At 36.6% G+C, this 26,651-nt stretch overlaps 1 long non-coding RNA gene across 1 annotated transcript; it reads right to left on the bottom strand.

Annotated features, from left to right (window-relative positions):
* Positions 1–4,894: 4,894 nt before the first annotated feature.
* LOC140458558 (uncharacterized) lies at positions 4,895–24,545 on the bottom strand. The gene is made up of 3 exons (XR_011953536.1): positions 23,979–24,545; positions 10,957–11,088; positions 4,895–5,041 (listed from the first exon to the last, which is right to left on the bottom strand). It is a non-coding gene; the product is annotated as an uncharacterized lncRNA (long non-coding RNA).
* Positions 24,546–26,651: the final 2,106 nt, after the last annotated feature.

Raw genomic sequence — 26,651 nt, 5'->3', positions numbered from 1 at the left:
ATGATACTCACTGATTTTTTTTTCTCTGTTTGAAAGAACCTAGTTCAGACATTTCAAGCACATAAATCCTTATTCTCCGGTATTATAAAGATGAAAAAATAAACAGTCAAAATTCCTCTTCAGCAAAATAACCAAATGCAACTTCATATTATTCATTGGTCAGTTGATCACCTACAATTGTAACTAAATATTGCAATTCATCTAAATATTGTTATGTGCTTTGAACAAATTAAATTTATTACTATTCATTCTTGAAATGTCAGGAATTTGTTTTTATTTTCCATCCACCAATTCATAATTCATAAGATTGATATGCTTTCAAAATATCGACGTGTTCATTTGAACATTTAATTTGTCTCTCTCTCTCAAATATCTCACTTCATGCATGATAGCTTCAATGCATTTTGCTAATTAACTCTCCGAAACTTAAAAATGTTGTTGACTTTACTTCTTTTGTGTGCAAGAAAACAATGTAGGTACACCCATTTGTTCTTTAGCTCAAATACCACTAAATTTTAAATTATTGAAAAGACTACACTGGGGGGAAAAGAACGATTCTTCATCTCAAATATCACATTAAATGACACTTTTTCAAATCAATACAAAATGATTTGTATTTTAATTTCATTATAAGAAAAAAAAACCTGCTTTGGAAATGTTAGAGTCTGTTTCATTACTTCCAGCATTAGTTGTCAATGAACAATAATCACATAATTATCAGTCATTTTGTGCAAAATAATTTTCTGTACCAAATGTCATTTATTTGACCTTTTGTTCACAATAGTACTCACTTTCCCGGTCTAATTATTTTCTTCCTTATTCTGACATAGATGTCTCAACATTTATCACGATAAAAATTTAAAAAAAACATGACTCAACAAAAAAATCAAATGTTGAACTGTGTCAATTGTTGCTGAGTATTTTTTATAATTATTAAAGCGACTTTTTATATATTAATTTTCTGTTTATCAATCTTAATTATGATGCAATCGACGTCAGAGCAAAGTGCTTTCAAAATATGAAGTTAATTTATCGATCAATATTCTAGAAACAATTAACAATTACAATAATTACACAGCACTTTGTGCTTGTTACGAAGTCTAAGTTAATGTGTTATTAATATTTTCCATATTTCTTATTGTGAATGCTACAATACAAACACCTGTTTGGTCGGGCCAATACACCCAGAAAAGACCAATAACTACCCTTGTGACATCCTTTGTAAATATCTGACTTTTGCTCATTTGAAAGATCACAGTCATCACAGTCATTTGATATTCAGACAACACCAGTTACTTTACACTGCAATATTTCTCTTCATTTCTGCACATTACTCAGTGGAATAGTAAGATGAGATACCTCATTATTCTTAAATTCATTAATAGTAGTTTTAAAATCAATTTGTTGCTAATATCGAATAATTGTTCAATTTGGTAAAGGATGCAAATGTGGAATTATGGTTCCATATAATAACTATTGCAAGGACTTCGCAATGTCGAATCTCTCAATCATTGTGAATATTGCTTTTCATTTTAAACTTGGAAACACTTTTGAAATGATTTGATTGTAATTCACTTCAATGTTAACATTTATTTGTGCTTCTAATCACAATAATAGTTGAATATTTTTCTTGTGCAAAATTATTTAAATTCCGATGAATTTTTTTGAAGTACACAAAAAAAGGATCGACATCTTTCTTGTTTCATTAAACACTCACGGGAAATGGTGGCTTCTTAGAAATCAGACATTTTCAGAAACAATGAAAGTTGTCTTCAGCTGAATACTAACATTGACTGACCAAGTCATCATTTTGTTCCAATTTACGTGTAGAACAAAAAAAAATTATGTTGCATTTTATAAAATGAGAAACTATTATGAACATGTAGAATGATTGTATTCATTTTTATTTATCAATTTACAGTAATCACACAAATCTGTGAAGTTGTCGTTCCACAAATTATCATAAAATCATATTTAATTAAGACATCTGTTAACTCCCATCATTATTGTAAATTACTATTTAATTTTAAGTACATTATACATAGGATCCATCCATTTAATTCCAAACCAATTATTACAATAAACATCTGATTATTTTTCACTTGAGTAACCACAGTGAGCATGTGATTATAGACCTGCCCAGCCTGGTTGGGAACATTATGAAGGAATGTTATGCAGCTCTGATAGTGTCTCTGTTACCGGACCAGGAGGTACAGTTTCAATTCCCACCTTGCATAGAGTTGTGCCAGAGCAGCTCTGAATGTTGATTAGAAAATATCTAAGACTCAATTAAATTGCCTTTCAATTTAATATTAGATATGCTTCCATCTGTTGTTCATTTCAATAATCACAGTATTTGCTATTTATTTTTTTCAGGTCACTAATAACAGAATGTATCTAATTCCACTCAATCAATATTTGTTGGAAAATATTTGAGAATGTTGCAGTCATACAGATGAAACATACAAAGTAATATTATTAATTTATTTTCTTTTGTTCTGAAGAGCTGAGTTCAAACAGTACATATAACTTGATGCTCCAGTGCTATAAAAATGAGGAGAAAAAATAAATTTCTTGTTCAGTCAAATAAACAAATGCCAAATCCTTTTATTTATCAATTTTTAATTATTGATCTGTTTATGAATTGTGTGAAATTTGTTTTTCGTTTTCCACTAACCTATTTATATTGAATGTGAGATTGAACTGCTGTGAAAATATCCAAGTGCATTCATTTGAAATTTGACTTTGCATATTTATCACTGTGGGATATAGATAAAGCAGTGTTACTTCTGCAATCATAATTGTTTATTCAAGGTAAATGAACTCGCACCAGTGTATAATTGTTTCAGCCAAGAGCTGAGTTGACAAGAATGACAACTATTTGAAGGAAATATATAATTGCTTTTGTATTAGCTAAAATGTGCATACAAGAATGAAATGCGTCTGCAAATAATGGTAGATGTTATAGCCAAATAGTTAAGGTATTGTGAGGGGAGGGGGTGTAGGTTAAGCTAGATATGCCTGTACAAACAGTTTCAAGCATCTGTTTCCCGCTTCAGCAGGAACAAAACAAAACACCATCAAAAGGTCATAAGGCTCGGTGTAAATAAAGAATAAAAAGAAATTATGCTTTGGTTTGCACGGAAACAGATGGCAGTGAAGAAGGATAAATAACAATTAGACCACAGAGGGAGGTGGTCAAATGGCCTTGTGAGGGCAGAGATAAACATTTTGTAAGGGACGAGGCTGGATGAGTTCAGAGATAAACAGCTGGTTTAGATTAGAAATAGTTGTAACCAGTGAAGGAGCAATGGGAGGAGGGAAGAGAAACAAATTACACAAATATTGTGTACTCGTTAAATTCAGTGTGTGTGTGTGTGCCTTGTGGACAGTGAACCCATACACCCCTCTTGCAACAGCGTAATAAACGATACAACTGATTCAGATCTTGTTCCGGACTGAAGTTATTGAAGTGACTGAACTTCGTTTCTCACAATCACTTATCTCATTTATTGTATGATGTCTGAAGTGTGTTTTGCTCAGCAATTATATTAACTATTTAAAAAGTCTAATCTTAAATAAGATCCTTAACACCCAATTATCAATCTATTCCTAATTCATCTAAATATCTCAATTTTCTTGAAGTCAATGTTTACACAAAACAGTGCACATAAAGCGACACAAAGATATTCATCATCAGCTAATTACTGTTCAGTGGAATAACCTGAGTATCTTATTGTTCCTGAGACTAATGACAACAGTAACCATTTGTTTACTCGTCCATGCAGTAAGTGCATTTGATATCTTATATTTCAGTTCAGTTGTTAATGACAATTTATGTTGTTTAAACCAATAATTCTAATTTATCGTGGATATTGACTATAATACAATAACACTGGAAACATTTTTAAAAAATATTCTAACAATCTTTAAGCTCCTCTTCTGTTGTGTGTGTGCAAAAGATAATTCAAATTATAACCATTTTTGTCGCAAATTCAACAAATGCTACATTTTGAATTTATGAACTTCTTACAGTTTTGCAAAAAGGTTAGTCTTCGCTGAATGTCATATTAAAAGACTGCTTTTTCCAAACAAGCATGCTACAAAATGATTATTGCTTTCATTGCATTGTAAGAATAGAAGTGTTGAATTTTTGTTGTTTCAATTCCAACATTATTTATCATTGTACAATAATGACACAATTATTACAATCGCTTCATATACCACCTAGCAGTGACTTCATTGTTTGTTTATTTTCATGCTCATTTTTATGATCTATTAATTCTCTTCCTAATTCTGACACTTTGATTATAATATTAATCAATGTACCATCTCCAGAAGGAATCCAGTGGAAAGAAATTCACAATTTGTATATTGCATATATTTTTGAGTTCAGAAAAGAATTTTGTTCAATAATCACTGAATGTCTCATTTTTTCTTTAATACGTAAGGCTAGCTACTATGTTTTATTCATTAGTTCACTGATCTTAATAAATATTCAATCGACATCACAGTAAAGTGCTTTTGAAATATTGAATCATGTTAGTTCTTCATATGTATTGCAGTGTACAATCTCTCATTCATTGTAACAATCAATATTTATTTTACCTGTTGTCAATATATTTCAATTCAATGCTAACACTTAAGACTTAAGCATTTTTCATGCAACAAAATCCAATGAAAAAGCATCAGCATCTCTTTATTGTTTCATTAAACAATGACAATAAATTTTGAATTTTTGAAAGTTGAACATTTTTAGAAAGAAGGAATGTTGTCTTCAGTTGAATGTTCGCATTGAATGACTTCTTCACAGTGTCTGCTGTTTATTCTCTTCTTCGGGTTCCCAAGAAAAGAAATTAACTAGTTCTGCTGGTTCTAAATTCCTGAAAAATATTTGAGGATGTTGCGGTCTTAAAGGTAAAAAGCTAAGTGATGGTAAGTGATTAGGTTTTCGTTCGAAAGAGCTTGATTCAAACATTTCGGACATTCACATTTTTATTCTGCTGTGTTACAAGGGTGGAAAACAAGTCGCTTTCTTCATCTGTAAAGTAAACATATGCCACTTCCAATTATTCATTAGTCAGCTAATTACATACATTTGTTATTAAAAATTGCAATTCATCTAAATATTGGAATGACTTTTGATCAAATTAAATTTCTAATTATTTTTCATTCGTGAATTGTTGGAGTTTTTTTTGTTTTCCATTCATCTGTGCGTATTGAATGTAAATTTTACGTGCTTTGACAATAGCGGAGGGTGTTTATTTGAAATTTGTCTTTGCATACCTCTCACTGATTTTACTTATTGCATATAGTTGCACAGTGGCTCAGTCATTAACACTGCTGCCTCACAGTGCCAGGGATCTCGGTTTGATCCCATCCTCGGGTACTTTGTGTACTTTGCCCATTCTCTCCAAGTCTATGTGACTTTGCTGTGGTTTCCTCCCATAATCCAAAGACATGCAGGTTAGGTGAGCTGGCCATGCTAAATTGCACATTGTGTTCAGGGATGTGTATGTTAGTCAGCAGTAAATGTCGAGGAATATGGTTGGGAAAGTGTTTGGATGGGTTGCTCTTTGGAGGGTCATTTTTTTCAACGAAATGACCTGTTACCACACTGTGCTAACAGGGATACTACAATAGTTTAATTGCATTTCTCTCAGCAATTCTAACTTTTTCAAAGTTGACTTTAGTTAATACCTTTAACACTTGATTATCAGTGTTCCTAAATCTTGTAAAATATCTCAATATTTTTTAAATCATTGCTCACACAAAACACTAAACATGAGGCCACACAAAGGTCTTCATGACCATCTAATTACTGTTCAGTGGAATAATCAGAATAACTATCTGATTGTTCCGGAGATCAATCCCCACTGCCACAGTAAGGATCTGGTTATCATTCCCTCCAATAAATGCAGAAGTTGCCCTCTGGTATTTCAGTTCAGTAATTACACACGATACTGGTTGTTCAAAGCAATGGTTATTCTTTATTATGAATGGAAAAGGATTCTAACGGAAGAGGTGTTCATATGTCCTAATGTGTTGCATGATCACAAACAATTTTCAGTCCAAATATTGCACAAAAAAGTGTAAATTTGGTTTTGTTCAACTGCCGAGGCTAACATTTTCAGTTCATGTCCATTACAAATATTTGGAGAAAGTGAGGAAAGCAGATGCTGAAGATCAGAGTCAAGAATGTGGTGCTGGAATAGCACAGATTGTCAGGCAGCATCTGAGGAGCAGGAGAAACCATTTTTCAGGAATAAGCCTTCATCGGGAATCTCTGGCTCCATGGATGCTGCCTGGTCTGCTGTGCTTTTCCACCACCACACTTTCGACATAAAAAATATTTGCTTATTTGGAGCAAATACTATCTGTTTCCTCAGTAATTTAAATTTATTGTGCTTTCTATTCACTCAAGTTCTCGTTTTAATAGCTCCTCGTTTTCTTCTTAATCTGATACAAATCTCAAAACTCCAGGCACAATAAAAGTGATATGAATTATAAAATTATTATCTGGACAAGAGAACCAATGAACAGCTACATAGACTTCTTGAACAACAAAGATATTAGAATGAAAAAGCAATGCCTTCCAAAAAAAATCTCTGTACGTCTGTAACCTTTGTCAATTCCATAATCCTGCAATTAGCTTATAATTGTCAGTTGATCTCTCTTAATGACTATCTAATCAATGTCATTGTAAACCACTGATAAAATTGAAACATTTTATTTGTTAAAATGCAAAGATTCAATCTCAATTCATTATTACAACAATCAGTGAACCATATTTTATCTGTCCGCTAAGGTCAAGTGACCTGTGGCCCATAATTTAACATTCTAAATATTCTTACAGCTGGGGAAAGCAGAGCTAAAAAAGGTCAAACTAAAGGAAACAGTAGACAAAGTAACCAGCTCCAGAAAACAGTGGAAGCCCGGTCAAAGAGCTCACAAAGGTTCGGGAGATCTTGTTACAACCAGACCAAGAGCTGTGTTTTGGAGAGGTTGAAGCAGACTTCCTGGCACCTTGACTTCCAGCCAGTGCCTGAGCATTAGACACCTCACTTGAGAATGACGACAAGTGAAGGGTGTTTGCACGAAACACATTGAATGCTTAGAATCCAGAATTTTGGTAAAATGTTGTGAAACATTTCCCAGATCATGGAAATCAGCTCAACATTATTGAAATCAAAATACTTGTAATGGTCTTCAAGACCACCTAATTACTGTTCGGTGAAAAACACTTTGTACGTGCCTTATTGTGCTCAGGATGAATAATCATAGCAAACATCACAGTCTCACCAGATCCAAACATATGTAGGAGACACCTTATTGTAATTTACACACTACATCTTTCCCAGACCCATGATAACACGTTATGACCGAGGATACTACGTGTAACATGTATCGAGATGAAGCAAGTCCTGAATATAGGATTTTTTTTCTGATAGATTTCCAATCCAAAAATTATGATAAAAATGATATTGTGGTTCATTACATTGTCAACAGATCCCCATTAAACGTATTTATCCGTTTATTCAGAGACAATATTGAAACAAATACGTTGATAAATGCTGTTGACTGTATGCTTCTGTGAAAATAAATCTTCCTTATTGACTTATTTTCATTATAATTCTGACTCAAATGTCTAAATATTGATGATATGAAAAATTTCATGAATTAAATACAATGCAGAATTTGTTCTTGTTATATATTATATTTCTCCAGAAGAAAAGTAGAGAAACCAAGTATAGAAATCTTGAAGATCTGACAATTTTGAATGACAAACCATTTCTGATCAATGTTCACTGAATGTCTAATGTCTTTCCATGTCATCATGCCAGAATTTGCATTCTCAGCTGACAGATGAAGAAATATCTAGTCAACATCAGAGCAAATCCATTTGGAAATATTGAATCATTTACTTTGCCAAAGTTCTAAAATTAATTATCAATTCATTGTCATTCCAAAAATCACACAGTAATTCAGTTTAGGTTTTATAACAAACATCGTCAAATTCACATTTTAATTTAATCCATTATTTCTTAATGTCAATATTAAAAGAAGAATAATAGTTCTCTTATTTCAGGATAACACAAACACAAACTAATTAATGATTTCCTATCCAACACTCACAGATAATATCTGTTCCCTTCTCATTTGAACATTCGTAGAAATCATTGGATTAATATTCATCCTTACATATTAAGAGATGTCTGATTATTTTACACACCAATAAATGCTGTTCATTTTTACACATGACGGGCAGCTATATGAGATTTCTAATCATTTTTAAGTTTGCTATAAAATGTTTTTAAGATTAATTGTTGCTTATATCTAATATTTAAGAATTGATCAAATCCAGTGTACCTAGCTTTAAGTGTGAAATTAAGGCTCAGTAACATAAACATATTGCATTGTACAGAAACCAATGGTAGCGAATGGTGATTTTTATTTCAATACTTGAATCTTAGTTGATTTGCTGTTCTGGGCATGGTCTGCCCCCACCTGGAATAGAATGGTCCATATTGGCTCATACAAAATGCCTGACATCTAAAAACAGGCAGCCTACCTTAGAACTAAAATACAAGGTGTCAGGGGGTGATAAACTAGACTAACATTCTGTTCCAGCCTTAAATTAAAAGAAGGCACACTACCAATGGACCTACTCCAATGCCAGGACTACAGCATTCCTGACATTTCTTGATAAGAGCATGCCGACATACAGACAAATGACCAATCCTGATCTTCATAAATGAAAGGATAATTGTCCCAGTAAATGAATAAATAACAGCTGCAGGGTGCAGCCCAGTTAACTCACTAAGCAGCTATCATGACAACAGAAGAGTTCATTTGTCAGATATAGTTATTATTTTACAGTTACTCAGAATATTAAACAAAGGCTCTAATTACAGATTCTTGAGTATAATAGGGGAAATTTGCAACATAAGTTTGATATATGTAACCAATGCCTCCTAAAAACATTATAGAAAAGCATTTAGACAGAGATTTGAAGTTCGCTAGTTTTAGGAATTAACTTCACGGTATGATGCTGACTGCTCATTAATTATAAAGTCCTGACAGAAAGAGTAGCTGTATAATTTTACACAATATAACAAACTTTATAACACAAGTCATATTACTAATCTTATAGCAAGTAAGCTAAAATTAACGGTCTTTTCTATTTCTTTGTACATCTATAATTAAGACAGTGAACGATATGAGGAGTAATTGGCTTTGATAAAATAAAATATAATGAATAGCAGAACTCAAAATGTCCCAGCTGATAAGGTATCCTGAGGGGCGCGAGGGAGTTCAGGAATAACTTTGGAATCTAAGTCAATAAGATGCATGGAAAGATCCCAATAGGAATCTGGGGATGTCCATTAGAATGCCCATCTGCGATTATGTGTTTCAATTGGGTGGCTGGATGAGGAGGGAAGGGCTGTAATCACGTTGCACGTGGCCATTGTGATGCATAAAGTCCATAAAAATGCTGCTTTTTACTGTACATGTTACAGTGTGTTATGGATCTCCCTTCCGAGATTGGCCTCGGGGGACGATCCCTTCATTAACTGGTTGCTGCATGAGTAAACATCTTCCACATGTCTGAGCTCAGATTGCCTTCTGAGTCTTCATTCCCTGCCAGTGAAAACAATTCTACAGCTATGATGACATTTCAATTCAACACATACATTTATTGTGTGTGAAATGATTACATTCAGAGCGATATAATTTTCATGATAAAATTGATTTACATTTACTTTTTTTGGTGTACAAGAAAACATTTCGATTATATCCATTTGTTCTTTCGTTCAACCAACACTAAGTTTTAAATTATTGTAAAGACTACAATGGGGGAAACGGGAACGAGTCTTCAGCTCAAATGTCATTTGATATGACTGTTTCCTTTTTTCAAACAAATTGCCCTACAAAATTATTTTTATTTTCATTTCATTATAAGAAAAAAATTGCTTGGAAATGTTGACAATTCTACTTTTCCTCCCATATTAGATGTCAGTGAACAATAATCACACAATTATGAGAACTCCTTTCCGTATCAAATGTCAGTGACCCTGTGTTTTGTTCACAATAATAGTCACTTTCATGGCCTAATTGTTTTCCTCCTAATTCTGAAATAAATATCGGAACATTTATTGTGGTAAAAATTACATCAACAAAATTGTCATGACTCTTCAAGAAAACTATTGGAACCATATAAATCTTGCATTGCCTGCATTTTTAATCAAAATCATTTTTTTCAATTGCTGCTGAATGATTTTTTCACATCATAAAGCTAAGTTTTATGCTTTAATTTTCAGTTTCTTAATCTTAACGAATATCCAATCAACATCAGAGCAAAGTGTTTTCAAAATATTAAGTCAATTTATCTATCAGGATTCTAAAAGCAATTATCAATTACAATAATTGCACAGCAATTTAACATAGACTTGGTAAAAATGCAGTGTTTTTTTGAAAATTTAATTCATTATTTCTTATTGTCAATGCTACTATATTAATACCTATTTGTTCAGGCCCATGCACATACCAAACGACCAATAATATCCCTTGCAAAATTCTTTGTAAATGTCTGATTTTTGCTCTGGTAACAATTATCTCAGCCTTTGAAATTCAGAGAGCTCCAATTCCTTTTCCCTGAGATATTACTCTTCTTTTGTACATATTACTCAGTCTAATATCAAGATGAGATATCTCATTATTCTCAAATTCAAGAATATATATTTTTAAAATCCGTTTGTTGCTAATATATCTTATATCTAATAATTGTGCAATCTAGTAAGGGCTACAAATGTGGAATTATGCTTCTGTACAATAAATACTGCAAGGACATTACAATGTACAATCTCTCAATCATTGTGAATGTTGTATTTATTTTAAACTTGGAAACATTTTTGAATTGATATGATTATAATTTACTTTGATTCTGACACTTACTGTATATCCAATCACAATATCAGTAGATTATTTGGAGGTATCATCGTCCATTCCAATAATCACAGTATCTGCTATATACTTTCTTCTAGTCACTCATTGCAAAATGTATCTAATTCCACTCAATCAATATTCCTGAGAAAATATTTGAGAATGTTGCAGTCATAAAGCTGAAATATACATTCATGATAGTCATTAATTTTCTCTTGTTCTGTAGATCTTAGTTAAAACAACACAGAATTTTATGCTCCACTGCTATAAATATGAGAAAAGATCAATTACTTCTCAGTAAAATAAACAAATGTCACTTGCTATTATTTATCAATTTTTGGTTATTGGTCAGTTTATGAATTGTGTGAGATTTGTTTTTAGCTCTCCAGTCATCTATTTATATTGAATGTGACATTGAAATGGTGTGAAAATGTCAGGGTGTGTCATTTGAAAGTTAAATTTGCATATCTCTCACTTATCCCATTGATTGCATGATGGTTTAAGAACGTTTCGTTCAGCAATCCTCGTAATTATCAAAAACTGTCTGATTTTAAATCAGATCATTCGCACCCAATTATCACTCTGTTCCTAATTCATGTAAATATCTAAATTTTATCGAACCAATGTTCATACTAAACAATACATATAAAACAACACAAAGACTTTCATCACCATCTGATTATTGTTCAGTAGATTAACCTGAGTAAGTACCTTATTGCTCCTGAAACCATGCAACAAATGCAACTGATATCTTCTATTTCAGTTCTGTAGTTAAAGATGATTTATGTTGCTTAAAACAATGCTTCTACTTTATCACGATATTGACTGTAATACAATCATGCAAACAACAAAAGTTTTGTGATTCTAAAAATCTTTAAGATTACTTATTTCAAATTTGTGTGCAAGAGATATTTCAAATTACAACCGTTTTTGTTGTATAATTCAGCAAACCTAAGTTTTGAATTTGGGAAAGTCTCCATTTTTGCAAAGTGGAAGTAGTTTTCAGTTTATATAACACAGTAAATGACTGTTTTTTTTTCCAAATCACGTGCTTTGCAAAATGATTATTGGTTTCATTTAATTGTAAGAAAATAACTGTTTTGAACATGTTAATTCTTTTTGTCTTTTCTATTCCAACATCACTGTACAAGAATGAACAATTATTATAATTCCTTTATATACCAAATGTCATTGACTGTATCATTTGTTCACTTTCATGCTCACTTTCATTATCTATGAACCTTCTTCCAAAATCTGACACAAATGTCTGAACTCTGACCATAATATTAATCATCTAAATTAAAATAACATGTCTCTATGATGAAACCATTTGATAGAAATTCATATTTCTTGTGTTACCTTCATTTTTTAGTAAAGAAAGAAAAAAATTTTCTATAATCACTGAATGGCTCATTTTTTCTTCAATTCATAAAGATACTTACTATATTTTATTTCACAATTTACCAATTTGAATAAATATCCAATCAACATAACAGCAAATATTTTGAAATATTGAATCATTTTAATTGCTCATATAGCAACATTATCAAGTCATTGTCATGATAATAATTGTGCAATTATTTAAGAAAGTCTTTTGAACAAGTAAAGCGAGATTCACATTTTAATTTAACCAATTGTTTCTGAGTACCAACACTGCAATATGAAACTTTATTTTCAGGTCAAGTTTCCCACAATGGATCCAAGGACTTCCCATCCAACATTAATTGTGAATGTCTGATGTTTGCTTATTTGAATGATCTCTGTAATCACAGAATTTAAATTCACAGACCTGCAATTACTTTTCATTGCAATAATTCCTGTTTGTTTGCACATATTCCTCAGTCACATAGCAAAACGAGATTTCTCATTATTTCTAAATTCATTGATCGAATTTTATAATTCAGTTGTTGCTCATACCTAATAATTATTCAATCCAGTACGTGCTGTGAACGTGGAATTACGGCTCTTTACATGAATAACTAATGTGGTGTGCAATCTCTCAATCATTGTTAATATTAATTCTAATTTTACCCGCAGAAACATAATGAATTCATTTAAATATATTTCACTTTGATGCGAACATTTACTGTATTTCTAATCATCATAAGATTTAAGTATTTTTCATGACACAAAATCATGTAAAATTCCTGCGTTTTGTTATGTCAAATGAAAAAGAATTAACATTTCTGTATTGTTTCATTAAACAATGAGAATGCATTTTGAATTTTTCGAAGTTGAGCATTTTTGCAAAGAAGGGATGTTGTCTTCAGCTGAATAATCACATTGAATGACTAATTCACAGAATCTGCTGTTTATTCTCTTCGAGTTCCCAAGGAACCAAATTAACTAAATCTGCTGGTTCTAAATTCCTGGAAAGTATTTGATGTTGTTGCAGTCTTAAAGATGAAGAAGTTAATGTGATTTTACTGATTTTTTTTATTGGGAAGAGCTGAATTCAAACATTTCAGGCACATAAATTGCTATTCTGCAGTGTTACAAAGATGAAAAGCAAGTCAATTTCTTCATCAGTGAAGTAAACAAATGTCACTTCCCGTTATTCATTAGTTAGCCCGTTCCCAAATTTGTAATTAAACAATGCAATTCATCTGAATATTGTTGCGCCCTTTGATCATATTAATTTTCTAATTATTGTTCATTCATGATATGTCAGGGATTTCTATTTTTTGTTTTCGATTCACCTATTCATATTGAATGTAAGATTGATACGCTTTGGCAACATCAGAGAGTGTTCATTTGAAATTTGACTTTGCACGTCTCTCACTTATCTCACTTCTTGCATGGGGTTGGGCATTGAGAACAGAGGATCAGTGGTTAGCACTCGTGTCTTACAGTGTTATGCACTTGGGTTTGATTCCATCCTCGGCCACATGTTTGCGTGGAGTTTGCATGTTCTGGTTTTCTCCCACAATCCAAAGATATGCAGGTTAAGTACATTGACCATGATAAGCTGCACGTTCTATTCAGGGATGTGTAGGTTATGTGCATTAGTCAAGGGTAAATGTCCAGTAATCTGAGAGCAGAATGGTGCTGAGTGGATTACTCTTTGGAACGTCAGTGTAGACTTGTTGGGCCAAATGGCCTGTTTCCACACAGTAGGGATTCCATAAACTTAGAATTGTGTTTTGCTAAACAAAACTGACAATTTTTTTAAATGTTGCATTTAAAACTTATCTTTAACTGTGATGAAGGGCTTTTGCCCGAAACGTTGATTTCGCTGCTCGTTGGATGCTGCCTGAACTGCTGTGCTCTTCCAGCACCACTAATCCAGTATTTAACTATTAATTGTCAATCTTGTAAAATAGCTCCATGTTACTGAAATCAATGTTCACACAAAACACTGCACATAAAGCCACACAAAGATCTTCATGACCATCTAATTACTGTTGTGGAATAATCACAGTAAAATTTTATTGTTTCTGAGATCAATCACCATTATCACATAAAGGATCTGGTTATCATTCCCTCCAATAAATGCAATCGTTGTCCTCTGGCATTTCAGTTCAGTAGTTATACACCACACTGGTTGTTCAAAGCATGGTTATACTTTATTATGAATGGCCAAGGGTTCTAATGGCAAGAGATGTTGGGAAAGCTGTAGCATTGGAAAAGGGCAGGGACATTCAAAGAGCAGGTGTATCAACCTGTCGGGCATTAGACCATCTTCAGAAAAGATTCCTGATAAAGGGCTCAGGCCCAAAACATCGATTCTGCTTCTCCTCGAATGCTGCCTGACCTGCTGTGCTTTTCCAGCACCACTCTCTTTTGACATTAGAAATATTTGACTGAATGTTCAGAGATAATACTAAAAGTTGCCTCTGTCAATTTAATTTACTGTGCTTTCTATTCACTGAAGATTCCATGTTAATTCTTCCTCTTTTTCTTCTTAAATCTGATGCAAATTTCAAAATACGAACACATTAGAATTCACATGAATTATAAAGTTGATTTCTCGACAAGAAAACCAGTGAAAGGTGATATATAATTCTTGAAAAGCCTACACATTTGAATGAAAAAGCAATTCCTTCCAAAAATGTTTGCACGTCTGAATCTTTCTTTCAATTCAATAATCCTGCAAATAGTTTATAATTGTAAGTTGATCTCTCTGAATGAGTACCTAATCAATGTCAATGTAACCATCTGAAACATTAACATCAGATTGATAACTGGGTGTTAAAGACATTATTTGAAGTGAACAAATGTTTGGAATTTACTTGAATTCCACGAGAAAACATTGTTGAATCATAATACAAGAAATGAGATATGTGAGAGATGTGCAAACCTTATTTTTAAATGAACGAACTCCAATATTTTCAAAGCATTTCAATCTTACGGTCAAAATGAACTGGTGAATGGAAAAATAAAAACAAGTATCTGACAATTCATAAACTGACCAACAATTACAAATTCACTTTGATCAAAGGACAGAGTAATATTTAGATGAATCACAACATTTAGTTACAAAGTAGGCAATCAGCTGACTGACAAGTAATAGGTGGTAGAGTTTGTTAGTTTACTGAAGAAGGTATCAACTTTATTTCAAATTTATAGCATGAGAGAACAATGTTTAATGTGTTTCAATTGTTTGGACTTGCCCCTTTGCAACAAAAAAAAGATCAATCTAATTACTTAGACATCGTAATCTTGAATTCTGCAACATTTTCAAATATTCTCCAGGAACTTATAAGCGACAGAATTAGATACAGGCATCCCCACTATCTGAAAGTAAAGCGTTATTATGAAACCTTACATAATCTGAAAAGGCGTTAGTGGAAGAAACATTAATTTATATGGGAAACATGTCCCCTTTTTTCGTAAAAGTGAAAATCCTCTTCATATTTCTTTCAGTTACAGAAAACAGGGACAGATGAAAGTCTTTTGTAAAAGCAAGTGGCTAAAGCGAATTTTCCAACACATATTTCTTTGTAAATTGGTATTCTGATAAGTATCAGATTTTGTGATTATTGATCTAATAGATAAAAGCAGATCTATTGTTGGATTGAATAACAATTCAGTCTGTGCTTAGGTACTCTCTAATCAACATTCAGATAGCTCTTGATATATTTCTGTTGAAGGTGTGATTTGAAACCTTCCCTCGGGTCTAGTAAAAGAGACACTACCACAGCTCCATAAGCTCCTTTCATAATGTTCCCACTCAGGACGGCAGGACTGCAATATTGTGTTTCATGTAGTTTCTCAAATGAAAACTAATCAGCCGTTTATTGTTGTAATTTGAATGGGAATTAATTAGGTAGTTTCTGTGTTTAATGGACTGCAAATTAAACAATATTTTACAATAACAATAGAATAAATGAATGATACTCTTAAATAAACAGGAATCTCATGACAATTCTTTGAAATACAAATTGACAAAACTGCGTGATCATTGTACTTTGATTTAAAAATGCATCAGTCATTCAATGTGAATATTCAGCTGAAGACAATGTCCCTTCCTTTCAACAATGTACAACGTCCACAAATTCAAAATGAACAGTCATTGAAAAAGGAAGGAACAAGCAGATGGTAATTCTATTTTCTGTACATAAACGTGAGATGAATTTTAAGTTTTATATGTGTAAAAATGAAACTCTTACTGTGGTTTGAAATACAATAAACATTAGCATGATGTGAAATATCATCAAATCAATTCAACTGTGTTTTCTCAGTTAAAATACAGTTCAATATTCAAATTAATCGAGTGATTGTACACTGCAACATCTTTACATTAATTCAGTGCTGAGGCGTAATTCCACATTTATATCCCTGATAGTGAAGGAAGGTGCCAGGAGTCTGAGAGGGGAGGGGAGGTCCTTAATGAGTACTTTGCTTCAGTATTCACGAGTGAGTGGGACGTTGTTCTTTGTGAGGACAGCGTGAAACAGGCTGATATGGTCGAACAGGTCGTTGTTAAGTCTGAGAATGTGCTGAAAATATTGAAAAGTCATGGGGATAGATAAGTCCCCTGGTCCAGAAAGGATATAACTTAGGTTGTTATGGGAAGGGAGGCAAAAGATTACTGTGTTTTGGCAATGATCTTTGCATCCTCACTGTCCACTGGAGTCATACCAGATGATTGAAGGGTGGCAAACGTTATTCGCTTATTCAAGAAAGGCAATTGAGATAATCCTGGGAATCATCGATGAGTCAGTCTTACATGAGTTGTGGGCAATTATTGGAGAGGATTCTGAGAGACAGGATTTATGATTATTTGGAAAAGTATAGATTGATTAGAGATGGTCAGCATGGCTTTGTGAGTGGTAGGTTATGCCTCACAAGCCTTTTTGAATTATTTGAGGATGTGACAAACACATTGGTGAGGACAGAGTAGTGGATGTGGTGTATATGGATTTTAGCAAGGTGTTTGATAAGGTTCCCCATGGTAGGCTCATTTAGAAAGTAATGAGGCATGGGATACAGGGAAACCTGCCTGGTTAGATAATAAATTTGCTGGCCCATAGAAGACAGGGTGAGATTACAGAGATAGTTTTCAGCTTGGAGCACGGTGACCAATGGTGTTCTGAAGGGATTAGTTCTGGGACCTCTGCTCTTTTTGATTTTTACAAATGACTTGGATGATGAAGTGGAAGAGTGGGTTAGGAGGTTTGCCAATGACACGAAGGTTGGTGGAGTTGTGGATAGTGTGGAGGGCATTTGTTGGTTGCTCGAGGACATTGACAGGATGCAGAGCTGGGCCGACAAGTGGCAGATGGAGTTCAACCAGGGAAAATGTGAAGTTATTCATTTTTGAATTTCAAATTTGAATGCATATTTTCAGATTATGTGCAGGATTCTTGACAATGTGAAGGAACAGTGGGATTGTGGGGTCCACGTCCATAGATCCCTCATACCTGACATCCAAGATGATAGGGTTATTAAAACGGTGCATGGTGTGTTGGCTTTCATTAGCAGGGAGATTGAGTTTAAGAGCCACGAGGTTATGCTGCACCTCTATGGATCCCTGGTGAGACTACTCTTGGAATATTGTGATCGGTTCTGATCACCTAATTACACATTGGATGCGGATGCTTTAGAGAAGGTGTAGATGAGATTTATCAAGATGTTGCCTGGACTGGAAGGCATGTCTTATGAAGAAAGGTTGAGGGAGCTGGGGCTTTGGTCATTGCAGTGAAAGAGGATGAGAGTTTACTTGACAGCTTTGTGTAAGATGATGAGAGGCATAGATGGAATGGATAATGAAAGACTTTTCCCCACAAAAAGGCATAATTTTATGGTGAATGGGGGAAGTTGTGGGGAGATGTCAGAGATAGTTTCTTTAAAGATCATGGTGGGTACGTGGAATGCACTGCCAGTGGTGGTAGTAGATTCAGATCCATCAGGGACATCTAAGCAATTCTTGGATAGGTACATGAATGATAATAAATGAAGGGCATGTTGGTTAGCTTGATCTTAGAGGAGGATAAAAGGTCGGAACAACATTGTGGCCAAAGGGCCTGTACTGTGCTGTACTGTTCTATATTCTATGGATGGAAATGAACATTTATATATTAGCAACATATAGATTTCAAAATTGTATTAGCATACTTAAGAATAATGATAAATTTCATCTTGCTATTTGACCGTGCTATATGCAAAAATGAACAGGAATTGTTGCAGGGAAAATTAATTAGGTTTTTCTAAATTTATAAGGCTGGGATTACACAGATCATTCAAATGAGCAAAAGTCATATTTTTAACAGTGCGTGTTGCATCAGAAATAATGGATTCTTTTGTAGGTTTGTTGATTGGAAATAAAATGGATTTTTATATTACTGTATAGGTACTAGGGAAGATTGGATTAAATTCAAATATGAACTTCACTGTAGTTGTTAGCAAGATAAACTAAACCATATAATAATTATTGTCATGCAAATTCTTTAATAATTACTGTTAGAATCCTGATAAAAGGATATACTGTACCATTTTTCAAACAGTCAATAAATTAAATTGTGAACCTCAGTTTACTTATTACCCAGACCAATTATTATGCAATTATTGTAATGGTAATGACTTAATAACTAATGCTAAAACCTAAACAGATAAATTGGTTCAATACTTTGTAAGCATGTTGAAATTGATTGGATATTTATTAAGATCGGTAAACTGAGGGATCAAATACAATAGCTCGCTTGATAGAATTGAAGGAAAAAATGAGACAGTGTTTATTTAACAGGATTGTTTTTGTTTAAAAATGCAGTTGATGCAAGAATAATATATTTCCCCCCATTGGTTTTCTTGTAGAGACATGTTCTTTTAAAAAAAATTTGTCATGATTCAATGTTGAGACACTTGTGTCAGAGTCTGCAAAGTGGAGAGTGAGGGAGAAAGGAATTTTTAAAAAGGAGAAATGAAAGGAACTGGCGAGAAGAGGAGCTCCAACTGTAGTGTCTTGCCCTGCTAACAGCTTATTGGGTGAGCTGGAACGCAGACTCATCAAGCAACAAGCTGACACAATCATACGCACAGAATCATAGCATGGAATGACCTAGACACCATTGTCACTATCTCTGTACATCCTGTCCCACCGGCAGGACATGGATGTAACTGAAATGCTGGAACATGCAGGGTACTGGACTAAGATCTGCAGAATGTGATCAATGTGATTTATTTGACACTCCTCCAGAATATTAAACTCCAGTCTAATTTGAAAAGTTACTAGTGTCATCAGACTTTAACTACAAATTTCAGAAAAAAAAATTATCAGAAAGTTACATCACAGTTCGAGGCCACTTGGCCAATCCTGAGATGTGTTGGCTGTAAACTCCCCAGCTTTTTGTACTCAGTATTGAGAGCAACAATTTCAGACTGTACTCTGTCCTCTATGCTTTTATAATCTGTTTTTAACATATTTCTTTGACAGCTGCACACCTTGTTTCCTTGTTTCTTTCCCAGTCCTAATTCTAACCCCCGTGACCTTGGGGATCGACCATTTCTGCTATTTAATCTCTCCTGCCTTTGGTCGTGTGACAGACTGTCTTTATGTCCTTGTCTCATCTCCACCTTGCTCACAACCTGTTACATTTCTGATGGTTCCCAGACCTCTGTAACTATCACTGCGCCCCCTGGGTCAATGGCACGAGTTTTGAATTCTCTTCCTCCTGAGATAATCAGAAATCTTTCCGGTTGCAGTTTCCCCTTGATTTTATTTTGAAAAGCAGAGCATTTGTGTCAGAGTCAAGTATTTGTGAACCTTCATCCACAATTCCGAGCATTTGGATGTAATTTGTGACCCTCCCACAGATGTGTAACGTTGCTGGATTGGCCATGCTAACATGGCTGCAGTGTGCAATTTATGTGGGTTGGGCTTGCCATGGTTAATGTGGGGTTATAGGGGTAGGGTGGGTGAGCAGGTCATTGCAGACACGATGGGCTGAATAGACTCTTTCTGCACCCACTAGATTCTGTGATTCCAACTAGCTGCGAGTGTTGTCCAATTTTCCTCATGCCAGGTTCATTCAACTCACACATATGATTCTGTGGGTGCTCACTCACTCCTTCCCTTCAGTTTTACATCAATTTCACACTGTATGAGAGGGTAGGAATGGATTTGTAAATATAAATGCTCCAACTGAAACCCCTCACAGGTCAGGAACTGTTTCTGCTCCTTTCATCACTCACAAGGAACAGGAAAATAAAGGTTCAGTCACAAATCTTACAGGAACAAAGCGGTTATAATCACCAGGAAATGCTGATAAGCTCAAAACGCTTTTCTCAAGAAAAGAAGAGGCTCAGAGACAGCCTGGTACAAGTAGAAAGCTTTGTGTCTGTGTTTTCAGAGATTTGTGGTTGAAATCATTGGGTTGGAAGCATGTTTCATTGCCCCAGATCATCAAAGGTGCTGTCTAAATGTGCATCTTTCTTTCTATCTATCTGAGTTAACAATCAGATGGACAGGTCAATGTCTGTGTGTCTTACCAAATCCCTGATTGAATGTCTTCCCCCACAAACTCAGGTGTCTCACCACTCACTAGGTCATGGAGAAACTCTGCCGTTACAATGAGAACTGTCTTTGCTGTCGCCTCTCCTCGTGTTTCCGCCTAATCCCCACATCCCTTCATTAAATCCCAGCTGCCTCTGGTCCACCACATGGGCACGTTGAAGAGTATGACAGGAGATTGGATTGAAACCGAGTGTTCATTCGCCAGAATGAAAGAGGAAGAAGGAAATAAACAGTGATTGTGGATCCCAGGGGATACAGACTCCAGGATTAGTCCTTTTGGGCATTCCTGCAGTAATACAAGACAGCATTCCATGATGAGAGTTAAACCCGGGTGGTAGGAGAGGGAGCCACTGAACATGAGCAGGTTTAGTTCAAACACAGGAGGTTTGTTCAGTCAGTAACAGTGTGTTCGACATGGAGGTGAAGTGATCAGTGAGGGGAAATGTTACCACAAGCTGCCGATGGATAACGTTCATTGGAACAGGAGGAGGCCATTCAGCCCCTCAACTCTGCTCTGCCATTCATGATGATCATAGCTGATGTGTGACCTAACGTACAACTTTCAAACCCCTCTAATTTCATCAATGAACTCCTCTGCAACAGACAAGATGAGTATTGGAAAACTAAACATCTGCAAATGCTGAGACATCAGAAACAAAATCAGAAATTTCTGGAAAGATTCAGTAGGTCTGGCAGCATCTGCGGAGAGTGAACCATTCGTGTCCAGTGATCAGTCAGGTGACCAGCTGTAGCTGACCATTCTGCTGTTTCTGTAACACAGGAACAGGTTCTGGTGCGAGGGGAATGAGATTGTCAATAATAACTGACAAAACAGGAGGACGTACTCAATCAGAATTAGGAATTCACTTACCCCTCCCCCCACCCCCACTGGGACAGTCACCGACACAGTCACACTGCGGAGAGGCCGTTCACCTGCCCCACGTATGGGAAGGGATTTACACGATCTTACAATCTGCTGAGGCACCAGAGATGGCACAGTGGATTTAGACCCTTCACCTGCTCCATGTGTGAGAAAGGATTCATTCAAATCTCTCACCAGTGGAGACATTAGTGCATTCCCACTAGGGAGAGGCCATTCACCTGCTCTGTGTGTGGGAAAGAAATCACTCAGTCCTCTGACCTGCTGAAACACCAGTGAGCTCACTCTGGGGAAAGGTCATTCATTTGTTCCCAGTGTGGGGGGAGATTCACTCAAATGCAGCACCTGCGGAATCCCCAGTGAGCCCACACAGGGGGGAGAGGACATTCAGATGGTCAGTGTGGGAGAGGGGATTCAGTGATTCATCCTGACCCCCTGAGACCCCAGTGAGCTCACACACGGGGGGAGAGGACATTCAGATGGTCAGTGTGGGAGAAGGGATTCAGTGATTCATCCTGCCCCACTGAGACCCCAGTGAGCCCACACGGGGGAGAGGCCATTCAGATGGTCAGTCTGTGAGAGAGGATTCAGTGATTCATCCTGCCCCACTGAGACCCCAGGAGGTTCACACTGGGTAGGAGCTGTTCACCCCTCGGTGAGACTCGGGATTTGCTGCATCTTCAACACGATTGAGAGCCCAGTGAGTGCTCACAGGGAAGTGGTCATCCCCCTGCTCCATGTGGACTGCAGGACTCTGATTCTGATGTTACTGTCCATCAGAGTCAGGAGTGGACCTTGTACATGATGACACTGTTGGAGTATTGATGTTGTTGTTGTTAACCACATTAACTCGGCTGGGGGTGACTGAACTTATATTGCCACTTTCTGAACCTCAGGATATCTCTCTGGGCAGTAAGTCTCCACAAACAGTAATGTGACAATGAGCAGGGATCATTAGTTTTGATTTAAATTGTGACTGTAGCACGGCTGCTTCACAGCATCAGTTACAAGGTTGGAGTCCAGCCTTGGTCAACGGCCTGTCTAGAGTTCTCACATTCTCCCCAGGATAGTGTGGGTCCCCTCCAGATGCTCTGGTTTCCTCCCACAGCCCAGAGATGTGCAGGTCAGGTGGATCAGTCGTGCTAACTTGTCCACAGTATCCAGGATTGTGCAGACTAGGTGGATCAGCCATGGGAAATGCAGGGTTACAGTGATAGAGTGCTCTGGGCGTGATGTTCTTCGGATGATCGGTGGGGTTTGATGGGCCAAGGCTCTCCTTCCACACTGTAGGGATTTTATTCTATGATTGAGGATAAAGTCTACACAGCAGGGTGTTCTAGGAGAAGGAGCATGTGGTGTGCATCAATGCTCTTGATGACTTTAGATAGAGGTGGGCACCGTAGGGGATATAAGTGCTTTATCTCCACCGCTGCCCCCTCCCCACAACTCGACTTTGATTTAGTCCCTTCTCATTCTGTCACTTGTAATGGTTTGCTTGGTCTGTAATGGCTTTGTTTTGAAATATTCTATTGGTTACACAAATGGTTTACTGCTGTGATGATATGTCTAGATTAGAGTGGTGCTGGAAAAGCACAGCAGGTCAGGCAGGATCCGAGGAGCTGGAAATCAATGTTTTGGCAAAAGCCCTTTTCCAGCACCCCTCTAATCTAGGCTCTGGTTTCCAGCAACTGCAGTCCTCACTTTTGCACTGCTGGTGATTATACGTTAACCAAAAGCAAAATGGCATAATGATGATCTTGATGGTGGAAAGGTTGCTGTGATAACATTTCTGGGTCAGAGAAATGGGGAAAAAGAACACTTCACAGTTCACAGAACGAGAACTGAAAAACTGTTAAATCAAATCAAAGGTTCAAACAGGGAGGGAACATTTCCCTGGAGTTTGAGCAGCTGGAAAGTGATGGTGTCTGGGAATTTGTTTTACAGGATTTTGTTTTACAGGAGGTTGAAAGCTTTAAAACTGTTATATTCAGACAGTTTACGTTATTTTCTTTAATTTTATTTGCTGTGCAACAAGCTCTTACAACATTTTAAAACCAAAATTTAGAAACCTTGTGTTAAAGATAAATGTTAAATAAAATCCATCAAACCATCCCTCACTGAAAACTGTTGTGGAGGTGCAATCTCCTGGAGAATCCCTGCCCCCTTCTTCCTACCCGGGCTCCATGACTATATACATACCTGGGAGATAGCAGCAGGATGCCATTCAGCCTTTCAATCCTGCTCCGCCATTCATTGGGAAACAGCTGACCATCCAGCTCAATCTCCTGTTCCTGCTGTGTTCCAATCCCCTTTCATGACTTTACCTTGAAGAACTATGTCGAAGTCCTCCTTTGGCTTCACTGCCTTTTGTTCCAGTGAAGTTGCTGTGTTACTGTGTGGGTGTAGGCAGGGGTAATGTGATGGTGCTGCCTCCTGGAGGATGCACTCAGTGTCCCTCATCATCCTGCAGTAACATCGACTGGGTTTCCGCAACTGGAGGTAGAAACCGTTTCCAGGATATGGGCATCACTGGCTCAGCCAGCATTTATTCCCCATCTCTAGTTACCCTTGAGAAGATGATAGTGTGCTGCTGTCTTGAACCATTCACAGTCCATTTGGCGCAGAGAGACCGACAATGCTGGGAGGGAGAGTGTTGCAGGATTTTGGCCGAGTGATTCTCCATCTTTGGTTCTTCAAATGTTGTTTAATTTAATCACGATCTGCACGTGATTTTGAGATTTCAGTCTGCAAATCTTCACTATCTAGCACCCTGTATAAAGGAATATGTACAGATTAGAAATTCAGAACAGACAATTCTAGTTTCTCTGGAATACCCTTTTCCCCTTTCTTCCCCCAAAGCTGTAACCCTCCAGCCCACTTACTCTCTCCCACCATTCTAACTCTGCTACCTCTAATGTACACCCTCTACATTCCCATGGTGTTACTGATAAACTATTCCATGCCACCACTTCCGGTCCCTGGTTAGACTTTGCACCCTTTCTGGGTTCACTTCCTTTCCCTTCGGTTGCTGCAAGGCAATAATGTAACAGCAGAATGAAACAAAAGGAAACAGAAAGGGAGGTGGCAGATCCTGGACAGAAGAGGAACCTTCAGTCTGGGAGAATGGGTCAGATTCTTCTTTGTTTCCCATTGGTCAATTCCCAGTGTTATGACAAGTTGCGAATGGAACTTGGTCCCATCTGGGCGTAGTGTCACTTTGACCCCCCCCAACTGATCAATACTATAGACAGATGTGTCCCTTCTCCTGCCAATCACAGTGTGAAATACTTTCCGCTAGTTAACCCAAAGAACATGCTCCAAAACCCGCCCACATTCTGTACATGTACAGTGCTGGGTTTCCCCACACACATGTGGTCCTTGCCTCAGGGACTATGGGAGTTGTAGTCCCCATGAAGTCTCTGGAGACCTGTCCCTGGAAAGTGAGAGAAAGTGTGGGCTGGAGGGTGTTGTCTATAGGATATCTATTCAGACACACAGGACATGTGGGCTGTCACTGAGATTTACTGAGACATCTGCTTAGACACCTCGATTTCTGACGTAAGGAATATACATTCAGCCAATTGCGGGGTGGGGAGGTTAATAATGGGCAGCAGATTTTAAGCAGAGGTGGCTCAGTGGCTAGCACTGCTGCCTCACAGCGTCAGGGACCCGGGTTTGATTCCAGCGTTAGGCAACTGTGTGGAGTTTACACATTCTCCCCATGTCTGCATGGTTTTGTTCGGTGCTCCAGTTTCCTCCCACAGTCCAAAGATGTGCAGGTTAGGTGGATTGGTCATGCCAAATTGCTCACAGGGTCCATGCATGTGCTGGTTAGGCAATTAGGCACGGGAAATGCAGGGTTACAGGGAATGGGTGGGTCTGAATGGGATGCTCATCATAGGGTTGGTGTGGAATCGATGGATGAACACCCTGTTTCTGCATTATAGGGACTCTATTCTATTCTCATCAGGAAGAATGTCCTTGTCTCAACGTGTTGTGAATCTGTGGAATTCCCTATTGAAAATGCGGTGGATGCCAGGACAATGAGCCAATTTAATGAAGAGATACAGATTTTTAATTTGCAATGAGTTGAAGCGTGAGAGAGAGCAGGCAGGAAAATCCAGCTGAGACTGAGGTGAGCTCAATCATCACCGTATTAAATGGTGGAGCTGGTTCGAAGGGCTGCATTGCCTCTCCTGTGTCCAGGGCTTATCTTCTTACGGTAATAACTGGAAAGCCGAATCCAAAACTCACCAACTTCACCAAAGGAGATTTTCAGAAAATGACAGATAGTCAGGTGGATTAGCATTCCAAGCTTAGATAGTGAGGAAGCGTGTAGGAGATAATGATTTTGTAATTTTAAACTGAAGGGAGACAGTGATTTATGGTTTTAGATTGTGTCGTACATTCACACCGTCCAGAATACTCTGTTGTGAATATCTATCCTGTACTTTATTACAAAGCCAAGGTCTCTGACAATGAAAACCAAAACACCCAGGAAACATCGCCTCACCTCGTAATCTGATAAAAGAATTCTGATAAGTCTGGTTGAACTTAGAACACAGATGGAAAGCTGGAAGATTAGATCCACTCCCAAGATCCTGTGCTTATATTAAAGGAGACTACAATAGGATGAGGCAGGAGTTGGCTAATGTAGACTGGAAACAAAGACTTTATGGTGGGAAAGTTGACGGACAGTGGAGGAATATCAAAGCAATTTTTCGAAGTGCTCAGCAAAAGTATATATCAGTGAAAAGGAAGGACTGTAGGAAAAGGAGTAATCTGCCGTGGGTGGCTCAGGAAATAAGGGAGTCTATCAAACTGAAATAGAAGGCATACAAATTGGCAAAGACCAAGGAGATTAGAAAAACT

This window comes from Chiloscyllium punctatum, chromosome 33, assembly GCF_047496795.1.
Source record: "Chiloscyllium punctatum isolate Juve2018m chromosome 33, sChiPun1.3, whole genome shotgun sequence".
Classification (NCBI taxonomy): domain Eukaryota; kingdom Metazoa; phylum Chordata; class Chondrichthyes; order Orectolobiformes; family Hemiscylliidae; genus Chiloscyllium; species Chiloscyllium punctatum.
Note: the sequence above shows the minus strand (reverse complement) of the source record. Positions and strands in the feature narration are given on the sequence as shown.